This window comes from Scyliorhinus torazame, chromosome 13, assembly GCF_047496885.1.
Source record: "Scyliorhinus torazame isolate Kashiwa2021f chromosome 13, sScyTor2.1, whole genome shotgun sequence".
In the NCBI taxonomy this organism is placed as follows: domain Eukaryota; kingdom Metazoa; phylum Chordata; class Chondrichthyes; order Carcharhiniformes; family Scyliorhinidae; genus Scyliorhinus; species Scyliorhinus torazame.
Window position 1 is genome coordinate 96,436,028 of NC_092719.1, and position 17,066 is coordinate 96,453,093.

At 50.3% G+C, this 17,066-nt stretch overlaps 1 protein-coding gene across 1 annotated transcript in view; it reads right to left on the reverse strand.

Moving 5' to 3' along the window:
• The window catches only part of LOC140388201 (FYVE, RhoGEF and PH domain-containing protein 5-like), a 1,404,405-nt gene that overhangs the window by 411,979 nt on the left and 975,360 nt on the right, over positions 1 to 17,066 (reverse strand). The window lies entirely within an intron of this gene.

A 17,066-nucleotide genomic window follows, 5' to 3' on the forward strand; every position in this document is an offset into this window, starting at 1 on the left:
CAAGCGATCAAAAACAAGCTGGATGAACTTAATGCCAGACTTAACTCTCAGAGGGAAGTAAGAGACTGCTGTGTGCTCTGTTTCACAGAGACGTGGCTCACCCCCACCTCACCGGATTGTGCCTTACAACCTGAAGGCTTCTCAATTCACCGGGCGGACCGCACCACGTCATCAGGCAAAGCAAAGGGTGAGGGGTTTGCCTCCTCAACAACTCCTCCTGGTGCTTGGATGTGGCGACCCTGGCGACCTACTGCTCCCTGGACCTGGAATACCTGACCGTGAAGTGCCGCCCATACTATTTTCCACGTGAGTTCACTTCAGCAATTATCACAGCGGTCTACATCCCACCCCAGGCAGAAGTGAGGAAGGCGCTGGATGAACTGTACAGTTATAAATAACTACGAAACAGAACACCCAGAGGCCTTGTTCATCGTGGCCGGAGACTTCAACAAGGCCAACCTCAAGAGTGTACTGCCAAAATTCCACAAGCACATCTCCTGTCCCACCAGGGGCGACAACACTCCTGACCACTGCTACTCAAAAATCAAGGGCGCCTACCGTTCCATTCCCCGACCGCACTTTGAGAAATCAGACCATAAAACAGTGCTCCTTCTCCCGGCATTAAAGCAGAAACTCAAGCAGGAGAATCCAGCTAAGAAGGTCGTGCAGTGCTGGTCCGAGGAAACAGAAGAGCTCTTATCAGACTTCTTATTGACCAGTGGACTGGTCAATATTTAAGAACTCAGCGACCAACTTAAATGAGTATGCCACCACCGTCAGCAAATGTGTGGACGACTGCGTGCCAAAGAAAGCGGTACGTACGTTCCCCCACCGGAAACCATGGCTCAATCGTGAGATTGACTCCCTACTGAAGGGCAGATCTGAGGCGTTCAAGGCAGACGACCCTGACCTATACAAGAAATCCAGGTACGACCTCCGTAAAGCCATCCGAGATGCCAAGAGAGAATATCAAACCAAGCTAGAGTCACAGACAGACTCTCGGCGGTTGTGGCAAGGACTAAACAACATAACGGGCTACAAAGCGAAGCCGAGCAGTATCTCCGGCAGCAGCGCACCCCTCCCTGATGAACTCGATGCATTCTATGCTCAGTTCGAGCAGGTAACCAACAATCCGCTGTCGAGTGCTCCAGCAGCTAATAACTCACCCTATACCCACCATCACAGCTTCAAAAGTCAGATCGGCCATCCTGAAAGTGAACCCTCGGAAGGCGATGGGCCCGGACGGGATCCCTGGTCGTGCACTCAGAGCCTGCGCGGACCAGCTGGCAGAGGTGTTCGTGGACATCTTTAACCTGTCCCTACTCCACTCCGAGGTCCTCACCTGCTTCAAGAAGACCACCATCATACCAGTGCCAAAGAAGAACCAGGCAATGTACCTCAATGACTACCGTCCAGTGGCCCTGACTTCAGTCGTAATGAGGTGCTTCGAGAGGTTGATCATGAAGCGCATCACCTCCATACTCCCAGAACACCTTGATCCACTGCAATTCGCATACCGTCGCAACCGGTCCACAGCAGACGCCATTTCCCTGGCCCTACACTCATCCCTAGAGCATCTCGACAACAAGGACACCTACATCAGACTCCTATTTATTGACTACGGCTTCGCCTTCAACACCATAATCCCAGCCAAGCTTGTATCAAAGCTCCAAAACCTAGGACTTGGCTCCCCACTCTGCAACTGGATCCTCGATTTTCTGACCAACATACCACAATCAGTAAGAATGGATAAAAACACCTCCTCCACAATAGTCCTCAACACCGGGGCCCCGCAAGGCTGCGTACTTAGCCCCCTACTCTACTGACTGTACACACACGACTGCGTGGAAAAATTTGGTTCCAACTCTATCTATAAGTTTGCTGACGATACAACCATAGTGGGCCGGATCTCGAATAACGATGAGTCAGAAGACAGGAGGGAGATAGAGAACCTAGTGGAGTGGTGCAGTAACAACCATCTCTCCGTCAATGCCAGCAAAACTAAAGAGCTGGTCACTGACTTCAGGAAGCAAAATACTATACACACCCCTGTCAGCATCAACGGGGCCGAGGTGGAGATGGTTAGCAGTTTCAAATTCCTAGGAGTGCACATCTCCAAAAACCTGTCCTGGTCCACCCACGTCGACACTACCACCAAGAAAGCACAACAGCGCCTATACTTGCTCAGGAAACTAAGGAAATTCAGCATGTCCACATTAACCCTTACCAGCTTTTACAGATGCACCATAGAAAGCATCCTATCCTGGCTGCATCACAGCCTGGTATGGCAACTGCTCGGCCCAGGACCACAAGAAACGTCAGAGTCGTGAACACCGCCCAGTCCATCACACAAACCTGCCTCCCATCCATTGACTCCAGCTACACCTCCCGCTGCCGGGGGAAAGCGGGCAGCATAATCAAAGACCCCTCCCACCCGGCTTACTCACTCCTCCAACTTCTTCCATCGGGCAGGAAATACAAAAGTCTGAGAACACGCACGAACAGACTCAAAAACAGCTTATTCCCCGCTGTTACCAGACTCCTAAATGACCCTCTTATTGACTGACCTCATTAACACTACACCCCTGTATGCTTCATCCGATGCCGGTGCTTATGTAGTTATATTGTATACCTTGTGTTGCCCTATTATGTATTTTCTTTTCTTCCCTTTTCTTCCCATGTACTTAACGATCTGTTGAGCTGCTCACAGAAAAATACTTTTCACTGTACCTCGGTACAAGTGACAATAAACAAATCTAATCCAATCCAATTAAAGCGCATCAAGATAGATAAATCCCCGGGATCTGTTGAAATGTATCCCAGGACGTTGTGGGAGGCTAGGTAGGAAATTACCGGCCCCCTTGCTGAGATATTTGAATCGACAGCCACAGGAGAGGTGCCTGAAGATTTCAAGGTAGCAAATGTTCTGCCTTTGTTTAAGGAGGACTGTAGGGATAAGCCCGGGAACTACAGACCGGTTAGCCTTATTTCTGCAGTGAGTAAATTGTTGGAAGGTATTCTCAGGGACAGGATCTACAGGCATTTAGACAGGCAAGGGCTAATTAGGGAAAGTCAGCATGGCTTTGTCAGGGGAAAGTCATGTCTCACCAATTTGATTGAGTTTTTTGAAGGGGTAACCAAGAAGGTAGATGAGGGCAGTGCAGTTGATGTTGTCTACAGTACTTTAGCAAGGCCTTTGACAAGGTACCGCATGGTAGGTTGTTGCAAAAAGGTTAAATATCACTGAAACCAGGATGAGGTAGCCAATTGGATACAAAATTGGCTTGGCGACTGAAGCTAGAGGGTGGTTGTGGAGGGTTGTTTTTCAAACTGGAGGCCTGTGACCAGCGGTGTGCCTCAGGAATCGGTGCTGGGTCCACTGTTATTTGTTATATAAATTAATGATTTGGATGAGAATGTAGGAGGCATGGTTAATAAATTTGCAGGTGACACCAAGATTGGTGGCATAGTGGACAGTGAAGAAGGTTACATAAGATTGCAACAGGAGCTTCCGGTTGCGGTGATGCCGAGCTAGCCGCACGTTTCGGCGCTTCCAGCTCCGACGGACCTTCGGGCTCTTCTAAGAGCCCCAACGGGGAATTTTTTTAAGACCCAACCCGGTGTGGGGTGTGTGAGAAGGGAGTCCCCCCCAAACGAAGGAGGAAAAAACCGGCGGCGGCGGCTGCAGCCCGAGGAATCGTCGATCAAAAGGTCAGAGGGAGAGAAGTACAAGATGGCGGCGGAGAAAGCGCAGGCGACATGGGGGCCTGAGCAGGATGAAATCGTGAGATGGTGCGTGGAGCTGCTGAAGAGGGAGGTGCTGACCCCGATGCTACAGGCAATTGAGGGGCTCAAGGAGACATTAAAGACCCAGGAGACAGAGCTCCGCGTGGTGGAGCAGAAGGTGACAGATATTGAGGACGAGATCCTGGGCCTGGCCGTTAAGACTCAGACGCACTTCATAAAAAGTGTACTGAAAGGATCGAGGCCCTAGAAAACGGAGCGCGAAGGAAGAACTTTCGGATACTGCGTCTCCCTGAGGGTGTGGAAGGAGTGGACTGTGGAGCGTATGCAAGTACGATGCTGAGCTCACTGATGGGTGCTGAGGCCCCTACGGGCCCCATGGAGGTGGAGTGGGCAAATCGGATTCCGTCGAGAAGACCAAAAGCGGGAGAACCACCGAGGGCGATAATCGTGCGATTTTACCGCCTTAAGGACAGAGAAGAGGTCCTGAGATGGGCTAAAAAGGTGCGGAGTAGCAGATGGGAGAATGCTGTGGTACGGATATACCAGGATTGGAGTGCGGAGGTGGCGAGAAGGAGGGCGAGCTTCAACCGAGCCAAAGAGGTGTTGCATAAAAGGAAGGTGAAGTTTGGGATGCTGCAGCCGGCAAGACTATGGGTCACGTATCAGGAGAGACACCATTATTTCGAGACGGCGGAGGAAGCATGGTCCTTCATCAAAGAAGAGAAATTGGATCGGAACTGAGGGACTGATGCTGCAGGAAATGTTATTGTTATTGATTTTGTTAATGTTATGGTTGAGGTTAATTGAGAAGCAAACTGGGAAGGGGGGAGACATTGGGGAAATGTGGGCGCCGGTGAGGGGGGAAAGACGGGACATAGTCGGAGAATGGGGAAGGGAAGGGGGAGGGGAAAGGGAGCTGCGCCATAAGAGGCGGGTCAGGTAAAGGGATGTTCCCGCGCCAGAAAGAATAAGGCGGGAAGACAGGCGCAAGGCGGATGGGAGTTCCCCCACACGGGGGGGGGGGGGGGGGGGGTCGAGGAGTGAGCAGGAGTAGCCGGGGTCAGTTGAAGTCAGCTGACTTACGGAAGTGATATGGGGGGAGCAATCATGCTAGATAGGGATCTAGCGGGGGTGGGGGGTGGGGGGGTGGGGGCAACTGGGTTGCTGCTGCGGAAATCCAAAAGGAAATGGCTAAAGAGTGGGTGGACGGGGACGGTATGCGACGCTGGGGGAGCGAGTGGGAGCGTGGAGGCGGGATATGGGACTGGCCTAGAGAAGGTAATGGCTAGTCGACACGGGAGGGGGGCAGGTAGCCCCCTAGTGAGGCTGATCACGTGGAACGTGAGAGGCCTGAACGGACCGATAAAAAGGGCCCGAGTGCTCGTGCATTTGAAAGGACTAAGGGCAGACGTGGTTATGCTCCAAGAGACGCACCTAAAGGTGGCGGACCAAGTTAGGCTAAGGAAAGGATGGGTGGGACAGGAGTTCCACTCAGGACTGGACGCAAAGAACAGAGGGGTGGCCATTTCGGTGGGGAAACGGGTAGCATTTGAAGCAAAGAACATCGTAGCAGATAGCGGAGGTAGATATGTAATGGTGAGTGGTAGGCTGGAGGGAATGGAGGTCGTGTTGGTTAATGTGTATGCCCCAAATTGGGACGATGCGGGATTTATGAGACGGATGATGGGGCGTATACCGGACCTGGAGGTAGGAAACTTGATTTTAGGAGGGGACTTTAATATGGTGCTGGACCCGGGGCTAGATAGATCCAGCTCAAGGACCGGAAGAAGGCCGGCAGCGGCCAAGGTACTTAAGGGGTTTATGGACCAAATGGGGAGAGTGGATCCATGGCGATTTCTTAGACCGAGGGCTAGGGAGTTTCCTTCTTCTCCCATGTCCATAAAGTGTACTCCCGGATAGATTTTTTTGTTTTGGGAAGGTCGTTGATCTCTAGGGTGGAAGAAGCTGAGTACTCAGCCATAGCGGTTTCGGATCATGCCCCACATTGGGTGGACCTGGAAGTAGGAGAGGACAGGGAGCAGAGAACACTCTGGCGATTAGATGTGGGACTGATGGCGGATGAGGGAGTGTGTGCAAGAGTGCGGGGGTGTATTGAGAGATACGTGGAGGTCAATGACGACGGCGAGGTCCCTGTGGGAGTGGTTTGGGAAGCACTAAAAGCGGTGGTCAGAGGAGAGCTGATCTCTATTGGGGCCCACAAAAGGAAAACAGAGGCCAAGGAAAGGGAAAGATTACTGCGGGAGATTTTAAGGGTGGACAGGGAATTTGCAGAGACCCCGGAGGAGGAATTGTACAGGGAGAGGAGACGACTCCAGACGGAGTTTGACCTTCTGACCACCAGAAAGGCGGAGGTACTGTGGAGGAAGGCATGGGGGAGGAGGTATGAATATGGGGAAAAGGCTAGTCGCCTGTTGGCTCATCAATTGCGAAAGAGGGCAGCAGCGAGGGAGATAGGAGGAATTAGAGACGAAAGGGGAGACACGGTGCGAAGGGCAGGAAAGATAAATGAGGTGTTCAAGACCTTCTATGAGGAACTGTATAGGTCTCAACCCCCAGAGGGAGAGGAGGGGATGCGGCAGTTCTTGGACCAATTGAGGTTCCCGAAAGTGGAGGAGCAGGAGGTGGTAGGCCTGGGGGCACCGATTGAGGTGGACGAGGTTATTAAGGGACTGGGAAGCATGCAAGCAGGGAAGGCCCCGGGGCCAGACGGGTTCCCGGTGGAATAGTACAGAAAATATGTGGACCTGTTGGCCCCGTTGATGGCGAGGACGTTCAATGAGGCCAGGGAAGGGGGGACTCTACCTCCGACGATGTCGGAGGCGACGATATCGGTAATTTTGAAGAGGGACAAAGATCCGTTACAGTGCGGGTCCTATAGACCTATTTCACTATTGAACGTGGACACCAAATTGCTGGCAAAGGTACTGGCAGATCCTCGATGCCAGTACCTTTGCCAGCAATTTGGCGGGGGTGGTGCACGAAGACCAGACAGGGTTCGTAAAAGGGAGACAACTGAATGTTAACGTGCGACGACTATTAGGGGTGATAATGATGCCCCCAGTGGAGGGGGAGGCAGAGATAGTGGCGGCAATGGACGCAGAGAAGGCATTTGATAGGGTGGAGTGGGAGTATTTATGGGAAGTGTTAAGGAGGTTTGGGTTTGGGAACGGGTTTATTAGCTGGGTTAGACTTCTTTATGGGGCTCCAACGGCAAGCGTAGTTGGAGGTCGACATAGATCGGAGTATTTCCGACTATATAGGGGAACAAGACAGGGATGCCCGCTGTCTCCATTGTTGTTCGCGTTGGCAATTGAACCTCTGGCCATGGCGTTGAGAGACTCCAGGAAATGGAGAGGGGTGATTAGAGGGGGAGAAGAACACAGAGTCTCGTTATACGCGGATGACCTATTGTTATACGTGCCGGACCCAGCGGGGGGGATGATAGAGGTTATGCGAATTTTGAGGGGGTTCAGGGAATTCTAGGGGTATAGACTAAACATGGGGAAGAGTGAATTATTTGTGATACATCCAGGGGACCAGAGTAGAGAGATAGAAGGCTTGCCGCTAAGGAAAGTGGAAAGAAACTTCCGATACCTGGGGATTCAGATCGCTAGGAGCTGGGGAACCTTGCACAGACTTAATCTGACACGGCTGGTAGAACAAATGGAGGAGGACTTCAAGAGGTGGGACATGCAGCCTCTATCGCTGGCGGGCAGGGTGCAAGCAATTAAGATGATGGTCCTCCCGAGGTTCTTATTTGTATTTCAATGTCTCCCTATATTAATCACCAAGACCTTTTTTAATAAAATAGACAGGAGCATCACGAGCTTCGCATGGGCAGGGAAAGTTCCGAGAGTAAGGAGGGGGTTCCTTCAGCGTAGTAGGGACAGAGGAGGATTGGCACTACCGAACTTGGGCGATTACTATTGGGCCGCCAATGTGGCAATGATACGTAGATGGATGATGGAGGGTGAGGGAACGGTGTGGAAAAGACTGGAGAGAAAGTCCTGTAAAGGGACGAGTTTAGAGGCGCTGGTGACGGCGCCGCTACCGTTCTCACCTAAAAAGTTTACCACAAACCCGGTGGTGGCGGCAACACTGAATATCTGGGGACAGTGGAGGCGACAGAGAGGGGTGCGGGGAGCCCTGGTGGGGTCCCCTATCAGGAACAACCATAGGTTCGCCCCAGAAAGAATGGATGGAGGATTACAGAGCTGGTACCAGTTGGGAATTAGGAGGGTGGGAGATTTATTTATATATGGGACTTTTGCGAGCTAGGGAGCATTGGAGGAAAAGTATAAGTTGCCCCGGGGAAATTTCTTGAGATATATGCAGGTGAGGGCGTTTACTAGACAACAGGTGAGGGAATTTCCGTTGCTCCCGACACAGGGGATACAGGACAGGGTGCTTTCAGGGGTGTGGGTCGGAGAGGGCTCTGAATGTCAGAGATTTATCGAGAGATGAGGGAAGAGGGGGAGGAGTCAGTAGGCGAACTAAAAGGAAAGTGGGAAGAAGAATTAGGGGAGGAGATAGAGGAGGGTATGTGGGCTGATGCCCTAAGCAGGGTAAATTCCTCTTCCTCATGCGCCAGGCTCAGCCTGATTCAATTTAAGGTGCTACATAGAGCACACATAACGGGAGCAAGATTGAGCAGGTTCTTTGGAGTGGAAGACAAATGTGGGAGGTGTGGCGGGAGCCCGGCAAACCACACACATATGTTTTGGGCGTGCCCGGCACTGGAAGGGTATTGGAAGGGACTGACGGGAGTGATTTCGCAGGTGGTGAAGGCCCGGGTCAAACCAGGCTGGGGGTTAGCTCTATTTGGAGTTGCGGAAGAGCCGGGAGTGCAGGAGGCGAAAGAGGCCGACGTTGTGGCCTTTGCGTCCCTAGTAGCCCGGCGCAGGATTCTACTCATGTGGAGGGAGGCGAAACCCCCCGGACTGGAGGCCTGGGTAAATGATATGGCGGGGTTCATTAAACTGGAGCAGATAAAGTTTGCCCTGAGAGGATCGGCTCAAGGGTTCACCAGGCGGTGGCAGCCATTTCTCGACTACCTAGAGGAACGTTAGAGGGAAGACAGACGACCTGCAGCAGCAACCAAGGGGGAGGGGGAGGGGGAAGGGGGAGGGGGGGGGGGGGTTAGTTTAGTTTAGGTCAATAGATAATGGGGTTTTGTTACTTGGGTATTGTTAAAAATTTCTGTATTGTTACTGTTGCGTTTGTTTTGTAAGAGGGAAAATTGTTGTTTGGGAAAATTTTTTTCAATAAAATATATTTTAAAAAAAAGATTGCAACAGGATCTTGACCAGTGGGCCGATGAATGGCAGATGGAGTTTAATGTCGATAAATATGAGGTGATGCATTTTGGTAGATCAAATCAGGGCAATGGTCTGGTGTTGGGGAGAGTTACAGAAAAAAGAAATCTAGGGTACAAGTTCATAGCTCCTTGAAGGTGGAGTCGCAGGTGGACAGGGTGGTGAAGAAGGCATTCAGCATGCTCGGTTTCATTGGTCAGAACATTGAATACAGGAGTTGGAACGTTTTGTTGAAGTTGTACAAGACATTAGTAAGACCACACTTGGAATACTGTGTACAGTTCTGGTCACGCTATTATAGAAAGAATATTATTAAACTAGAAAGAGTGCAGAAGAGATTTACGAAGATGCTACCAGGACCTGATGGTCTGAGTTATAAGGAGAGGCTGGATAGGCAGGGACCCTTTTCCCTAGAGCGTAGGAGGCTTAGGGGCAGCGTGGTAGCATAGTGGTTAGCACAGTTACTTCACAGCTCCAGGGTCCCAGGTTCGATTCCCGGCTTGGGTCACTGTCTGTGCAGCGTCTGCACGTTCTCCCTGTGTCTGCGTGGGTTTCCTCTGGGTGCTCCGGTTTCTTCCCACAGTCTAAAGATGTGCAGGTTAGGTGGATTGGCCATGCTAAATTGCCCTTAGTGTCCAAAAAATGTTGGGTGGGGTTATGGGGTTAGAGTGATGGTGTGGGCTTGGGTAGGGTGCTCTTTCCAAGGGCCAGTGCAGACTCGATGGGCCAAATGGCCTCTTTCTGCACTGTAAATTCTATGATTCTTATAGAGGTTGATAAAATAGTGAGGAGCATAGATAAGATAGATAGATACATAGAAGATAGGAGCAGACCTTTTGGTCCTTCAAGCCTGCTCCGTCATTCATCACAATCATGGCTGATCATCCAGGGGCTGTTTAGCACAGGACTAAATCACTGGCTTTGAAAGCAGACCAAGGCAGGCCAGCAGCACGGTTCAATTCCCGTACCAGCCTCCCCGAACAGGCGCCGGAATGTGGCGACTAGTGGCTTTTCACAGTAACTTCATTTGAAGCCTACTTGTGACAATAAGCGATTTTCATTTTCATTCATTTTTTTTTCGCCTCAATAGCCTAATCCTGCTTTCTCCCCATAGCCGTTGATCCCATTCTCCCCAAGTGCTTTTTCCAGCCACCTCTTGAATCTATTCAAAGTTTTAGCATCAACTACTTCCTGTGGTAATGAATTCCACAGGCTCACCACTTTTTGGTGAAGAAATGTCTCCTTATCTCTGTCCGAAATGGTTTACCCTGAATCCTCAGACTGTGACCCCTGGTTCTGGACATACCCATCATTGGTAACATTTTCCCTGCATCTACCCTGTCTAGTCCTGTTAGAATTTTATAAGTCTCTATGAGATTCCCCTCATTCTTCTGAACTCCAGCGAGAACAATCCCAACCTAGTCAATCTCCTCATATGACAGTCCCACCATCCCTGGAATCAGCCTGGTAAACCTTCGCTGCACTCCCTCGAGAGCAAGAACATCCTTCCTCAGAGAAGGAGACCAAACCTTCAATACTGCACACAATACTCCATGTGTGGCCTTACCAAGGCCGTGTACAATTGCAGCAACACATCCCTGCTTCTATATTCGAAACCTCTCACAATGAAGGCCAACATACCATTAGCCTTCTTTACCACCTGCTGCACCTGCATACTTACCTTCAACGAATGGTGCACAAGGCCATCCAGGTCCCGCTGCACACTCCCCTCTCCCAATTTACAGCCATTCAGATAGTAATCTGCCTTCCTGTTTTTGCTTCCAAAATTAATAACCTCACACTTATCCAAATTATACTGCATCTGCCATTGGTTTGCCCACTCGCCCAACCTGTCCAGATCTTGCTGTAGGATCCCTGCATCCTCATCACAATTCACCCCCACACCTAATTTGGTATCATCTGCAAACTTTGAGATGTTACATTTTGTTCCCTCATCCAAATCAATATATATTGTGAATAGCTGGGGTCCCAGCCCCGAACCCTGTGGTACCCCACTGGTTACTGACTGCCAATTTGAAAAGGACCCATTAATCCTTATTATTTGTTTCCTCTCTGCCAATCAGTTTTCAATCCACCTCAATACATTTCCCCCAATACCATGCACTTTAATTTTGCACAATAATCTCTTATGCGGGACTTTGTCAAACGCCTTCTGAAAGTCCAAATATACCACATCGACTGGCTCCCCCTTGTCGACTGCACTGGTGACCTCTTCAAAGAATTCCAACAGATTTGTCAAGCATGATTTTCTCTTCATAAATCCATGCTGACTCTGACTGATCCCGCCACTGCTTTCTAAATGTTCCGCTATAAAGTCCTTGATAATGGATTCAAGCATTTTCTCCACTCCCGATGTTAAGCTTACTGGTCTATAATTCCCTGCTTTCTCTCTACCTCCCTTTTTGAATATCGGAGTGAGGTGAGCTACCCTCCTATCTGCAGGGACAGTTCCGGAGTCTATAGAATCCCGGAAGATGACCACCAATGCATCCACTATTTCCAGAGCCACCTCCTTAAGCACTCTGGGATGCAGATTCTCAGGCCTTGGGGCTTTATCCGCCTTCAATCCCATCAGTTTTCCCAGCACCATTTCTCCCTCAGTTCTTCCCTCTCACTAAACCGTTCATTCTCCAACACTTCTGGGATCTGATTTGTGTCCTCATTTGTGAAGACAGAACCAAAGTATGTATTCAATTGCTCAGCCATTTCTTATTGTGCATTCCCCTGTTTCTGTCTGTAGTGGGCCAACATTTCTCTTTACCAATCTCTTTTTCTTCTCATTTCTGTAGAAACTCTTAGTGACAGCCTTTATGTTCCCTGCAAGCTTCCTTTTGTACTGTACTTTCCCCTTCTTAATCAATCCCTTCGTCCTTCTTTGCTGAATTCTAAATTGCTCCCAATCCTCAGACCTATTATTTTTCTTGGCCAATCTATATGCTTCTTCCTTGTATTGGATACTATTTCGAATTTCCTTTGTAAGCCATGGATTGGCCCTATTACCCCCTTTGCTTTTGTGCCAGGCAGGAATGAACAGTTGCTGTAGTTCCTCCATGCGATCCTTGAATGTTTGCTATTGCCTATCCACTGTCAACCCTTTAAGGAACTTTCCCCAATCTATCAAGGCCAACTCACGCCTCATATCCTCATAGTTCACTTAATTAAAATTCAGCACCCTAGTCTCCGAATCAACTACTTCACTCTCCATCTTGATAAAAAATTCTATCATGTTATGGTCACTCATCCCCAAGGGGTCTCGTACAGCCCAATTGGCAATGATTGCCTTCTCATTACACAGTACCCAGTCTACGATGGCCTGCTCTCTAGTTGGTTCCTCCACATATTGGTCAAGAAAACCATCCCATATACACTCCAGGAATTCCTCCTCTATGGCATTGTGGCTAATTTGATTTGCCCAATCTATGTGAAGATTAAATCACCCATGATCACCGATATCCCTTACTACATGCATCTCTAATTTCTTGTTTAATGCCATTCCCAACCTCACCAGTGCAGTTTGAGGGTCTATATATGACACCCACTAATGTTTTTTGTCCCTTGGTATTTCTCAACTCTCCCCAAACAGATTCCACATTGTCAGAGCTAATGGGCGAAATTTTCCCGAAATGGCGCGATGTCCGCCGACTGGCGCCCAAAACGGCGCCAATCAGACGGGCATCGCGCCGCCCCAAAGGTGCGGAATGCTCCGCATCTTTGGGGGCTGAGCCCCAACATTCAGGGGCTAGGCTGACGCCGGAGGAATTTCCGCCCCGCCAGCTGGCGGAAACGGCCTTTGTTGCCCCACCAGCTGGCGCGGAAATGACATCTCCGGGCGGCGCATGGTGGAGACCGTGGCGGAGGCGGAAGGGAAACAGTGCCCCCACGGCACAGGCCCGCCCGCGGATCGATGGGCCCCGATCGCGGGCCAGGCCACCGTGGATCCCCCAGGACCCCGGAGCCCGCCCACGCCGCCTTGTCCCGCAGTTCAAAAGGTGGTTTAATCCACGCTGGCGGGACAGGCAATTTATCGGCGGGACTTCGGCCCGTTCGGGCCGGAGAATCCAGCGGGGGGTGGGGGGGGGGGGGGGGGCGCCAAACGGCGCGGCCCGATTCCCGCCCCCGCCGAATATCCGGTGCCGGAGACTTCGGCAACCGGCGGGGGCGGGATTCACGCCAGCCCCCGGCGATTCTCCGAACTGGCGGGGGTCGGAGAATGAAGCCCAATATCCTTTCTCACTATTGTGTTAATTTCCTTTCTAACCAGCAGTGCCACGCCACCACCTTTTCTTTTATGCCTGTCCTTCCTAAATACTGAGAACCCTGGGACATTCAGTTCCCATCCCTGTTCACCCTGCAGCCATGTCTCCGTAATCCCAATTGTATCATACCTAGCTGCGCGATTAGTTCATCCACTTTATTGCAAATGCTTCGTGCATTAAGGCACTGAGCCTTTAAGTTTGTCTTTTTCACAATGCTTGTCTTGCTCTCAATATTTTTCTCTACTGCCCTGTTTGAATGTTGTCCTTGGTTTCCCCACCTATCACTTTTCTTTATCACTTTTCTACCTTTTGCTTTTGTCCTTGCTCCCTCTTTCTCTGACTCCTTGCGTACATAGAACATAGAACATAGAACATACAGTGCAGAAGGAGGCCATTCGGCCCATCGAGTCTGCACCGACCCACTTCAGCCCTCACTCCCACCCTATCCCCGTAACCCAATAACCCCTCCTAACCTTTTTGGTCACTAAGGGCAATTTAGCATGGCCAATCCACCTAACCTGCACGTCTTTGGACTGTGGGAGGAAACCGGAGCACCCGGAGGAAACCCACGCAGACATGGGGAGAACGTGCAGACTCCGCACAGACAGTGACCCAGCGGGGAATCGAACCTGGGACCCTGGCGCTGTGAAGCCACAGTGCTATCCACTTGTGCTACCATGCTGCGTAGGTTCCCATGCTCCTGGCATATTAGGTTAAACCCTCCCCAACCGCTTAGTCAACATCTTTTCCGAGAGGTAGCGAGTCCAGAACTAGAGGGCAAAGGTTTAAGGTTAGAAATACAAAAGAGATCAGAGGGGAAATTTTTTTCACACAGAGGGCGGTGAGCATCTGGAGCGAGCTGCTAGAGGCAGTGGTCGAGGCGGGTAAAATTTTTTCCTTTTAAAAGCAGTGAGACAGTTACATGGACAGGGTGGATATAGAGGGTGGTGGGCCAAATGCGGGCAAGTAGGACTAGCTTTGTGATGTAAACTGGCCGGCATGGACAAGCTGGGCCGAAGGGCCTCCCCATAGTCTCAGACAGTTTAACCCGTCTCCAACACACTCTCAGATTGTTCAGTCTGTCCATCCACAAACAGTTTAATCTGCCTCCCCCACACCCACAGTTTAATTTCTCTCACCCACACCCACAGTTTAATCTTTCTCCCCCACACCCACAGTTTAATCTGTCTCCTCCACACCCACAGTTTAATCTGTCTCCCCCACACCCACAGTTTAATCTGTCTCCGCCACCCTCACAGTTTAAACTGCCTCCCCCACACCCACAGATTAATCGCTCTCTCCCACACCCACAGTTAAATCTGTCTCCCCACACCCACAGTTTAATCTGTTCCTCCACACCCACAGTATAATCTGTCTCCCCACACCCACAGTTTAATCTGTCTCGCCCACACCCACAGTTTATCTGTCTCCCCCACACCCACAGTTTAATCTCTCTCCCCCACACCCACAGTTTAATCTCTCTCCCCGACACCCACAGTTTAATCTCTCTCCCCCACACCCACAGTTTAATCTCTCTCTCCCACACCCACAGTTGAATCTGCCTCCCACACCCACAGTTTAATCACTCTCCCCCAAACCCACAGTTTAATCTGTCTCCCCCACACCCACAGTTTAATCTGTTCCCCCACACCCACAGTATAATCTGTCTCCCCCACACCCACAGTTTAATCTGTCTCCCCCACACCTACAGTTTAATCTCTCTCTCCCACACCCACAGTTTAATCTGTCTCCCACACCCACAGTTTAATCTCTCTCCCCCACACCCACAGTTTAATCTGTCCCCCACACCTACAGTTTAATCTCTCTCTCCCACACCCACAGTTTAATCTGTCTCCTACACCCATAGTTTAATCTCTCTCCCAAAACCCACATTTTAATCTGTCCCCCCACACCTACAGTTTAATCTCTCTCCTCCACACTCAGTTTAATCTCTCTCCCCCACACCCAGAGTATAATCCCTCTCCCCACCCCCCCCCCAAACTCACAGCTTAATCTCTCTCCCTCACACCCACAGTTTAATCTCTCTCCTCCACACTCACAGTTTAATCTCTCTTCCCCACACTTAGTTTAATCTTTCGCCCCTACACCCACAGTTTAATCTCTTTCCCCCACACTCACAGTTTAATATCTCTCCTCCACACACAGTTTAATCGCTCTCCCCCACACTCACAATTTAATCTCTCTCCCCCACACCCACAGTTTAATCTGCCTCCTCCACACCCACAGTTTAATCTCTCTCCCTCACACCCACAGTTTAATCTCTCCCCCACACCCACAGTTTAATCTGTCTCCCCCACACCCACAGTATAATCTCTCTCCTCTACACCCACAGTTTAATCTGTCTCCTCCACACTCACAGTTTAATCTCTCTTCCCCACACCCACAGTTTAATCTGCCTCCTCCACACCCACAGTTTAATCTCTCCCCCACACCCAGTTGAATCTCTCTCCGCCACACCCACAGTTTAATATCTCTCCCCCACACTCACAGTTTAATCTGTCTCCTACACACCCACAGTTTAATCTCTCTCCCACACCCACAGTTTAATCTCTCTCCCCCACACCCACAGTTTAATCTGCCTCCTCCACACCCACAGTTTAATTTCTCTCCCCCACACCCACAGTTTAATCAGCCTCCTTTACGCCCACAGTTTAATCTCTCTTCCCCACACCCACAGTTTAATCTGTCTCACCCACACCAACAGATTAATCTCTCTCCCCCCCACACTCAGTGTAATCTCTCTCCCCCACACCAACAGTTTAATCTGTAACCCCCGCACCCACAGTTTAATCTGTCTCACCGACAGTTTAATCTCTCTCCCCACACCCACAGTTTAATCTCTTTGCACCACACCCACAGTTTAATCTCTCTCCCCCAACCCACAGTTTAATCACTCCCCCCACACCCACAGTTTAAACTCTCCCCCACACCCACAGTTTAATCAGCATCCTCCACACCCACAGTTTATTCTCTCTCCCCCACACCCACAGTTTAATCAGCATCCTCCACACCCACAGTTTATTCTCTCTCCCCCACACTCACAGTTTAATCTGTCTCCCTCAATCCCACAGTTTAATCTCTCTCCCCCACACCCACAGTTTAATCACTCTCCCCACACCCACAGTTTAATCTCTCTCCCCCACACCAACAGTTTAAGTTCTCTCCCCCACACCCAGTTTAATCTCTCTCCGCCACAACCACAGTTTAATCTCTCTCCCCCACACTCACAGTTTAATCTGTCTCCTACACACCCACAGTTTAATCTCTCTCCCACACCCACAGTTTAATCTCTCTCCCCCACACCTGCAGTTTTATCTGCCTCCTCCACACCCACAGTTTAATCTGTCTCCCACACCCACAGTTTAATCTCTCCCCCCCACACCCAGTTTAATCTGCCTCCTCCACACCCACAGTTAAATCTCCCCCCACAGCTACAATTCCATCTCTCTCCCACACATCCACAGTTTTATCTGCCTCCTCCACACCCACAGTTTAATCTCTCTCCCCCACACTCACAGTTTAATCTTTCTCCCCTACACCCACAGTTGAATCTCTCTCCCGCACACTCAGTTTAATCTGTCCCCCCACACCCACAGTTTAATCTGTCTAATTTAGACCAAAAGTTTAATATCTCTCCCCCACACTCACAGTTTAATCTCTCTCCCCCACACTCACAGTTTAATCT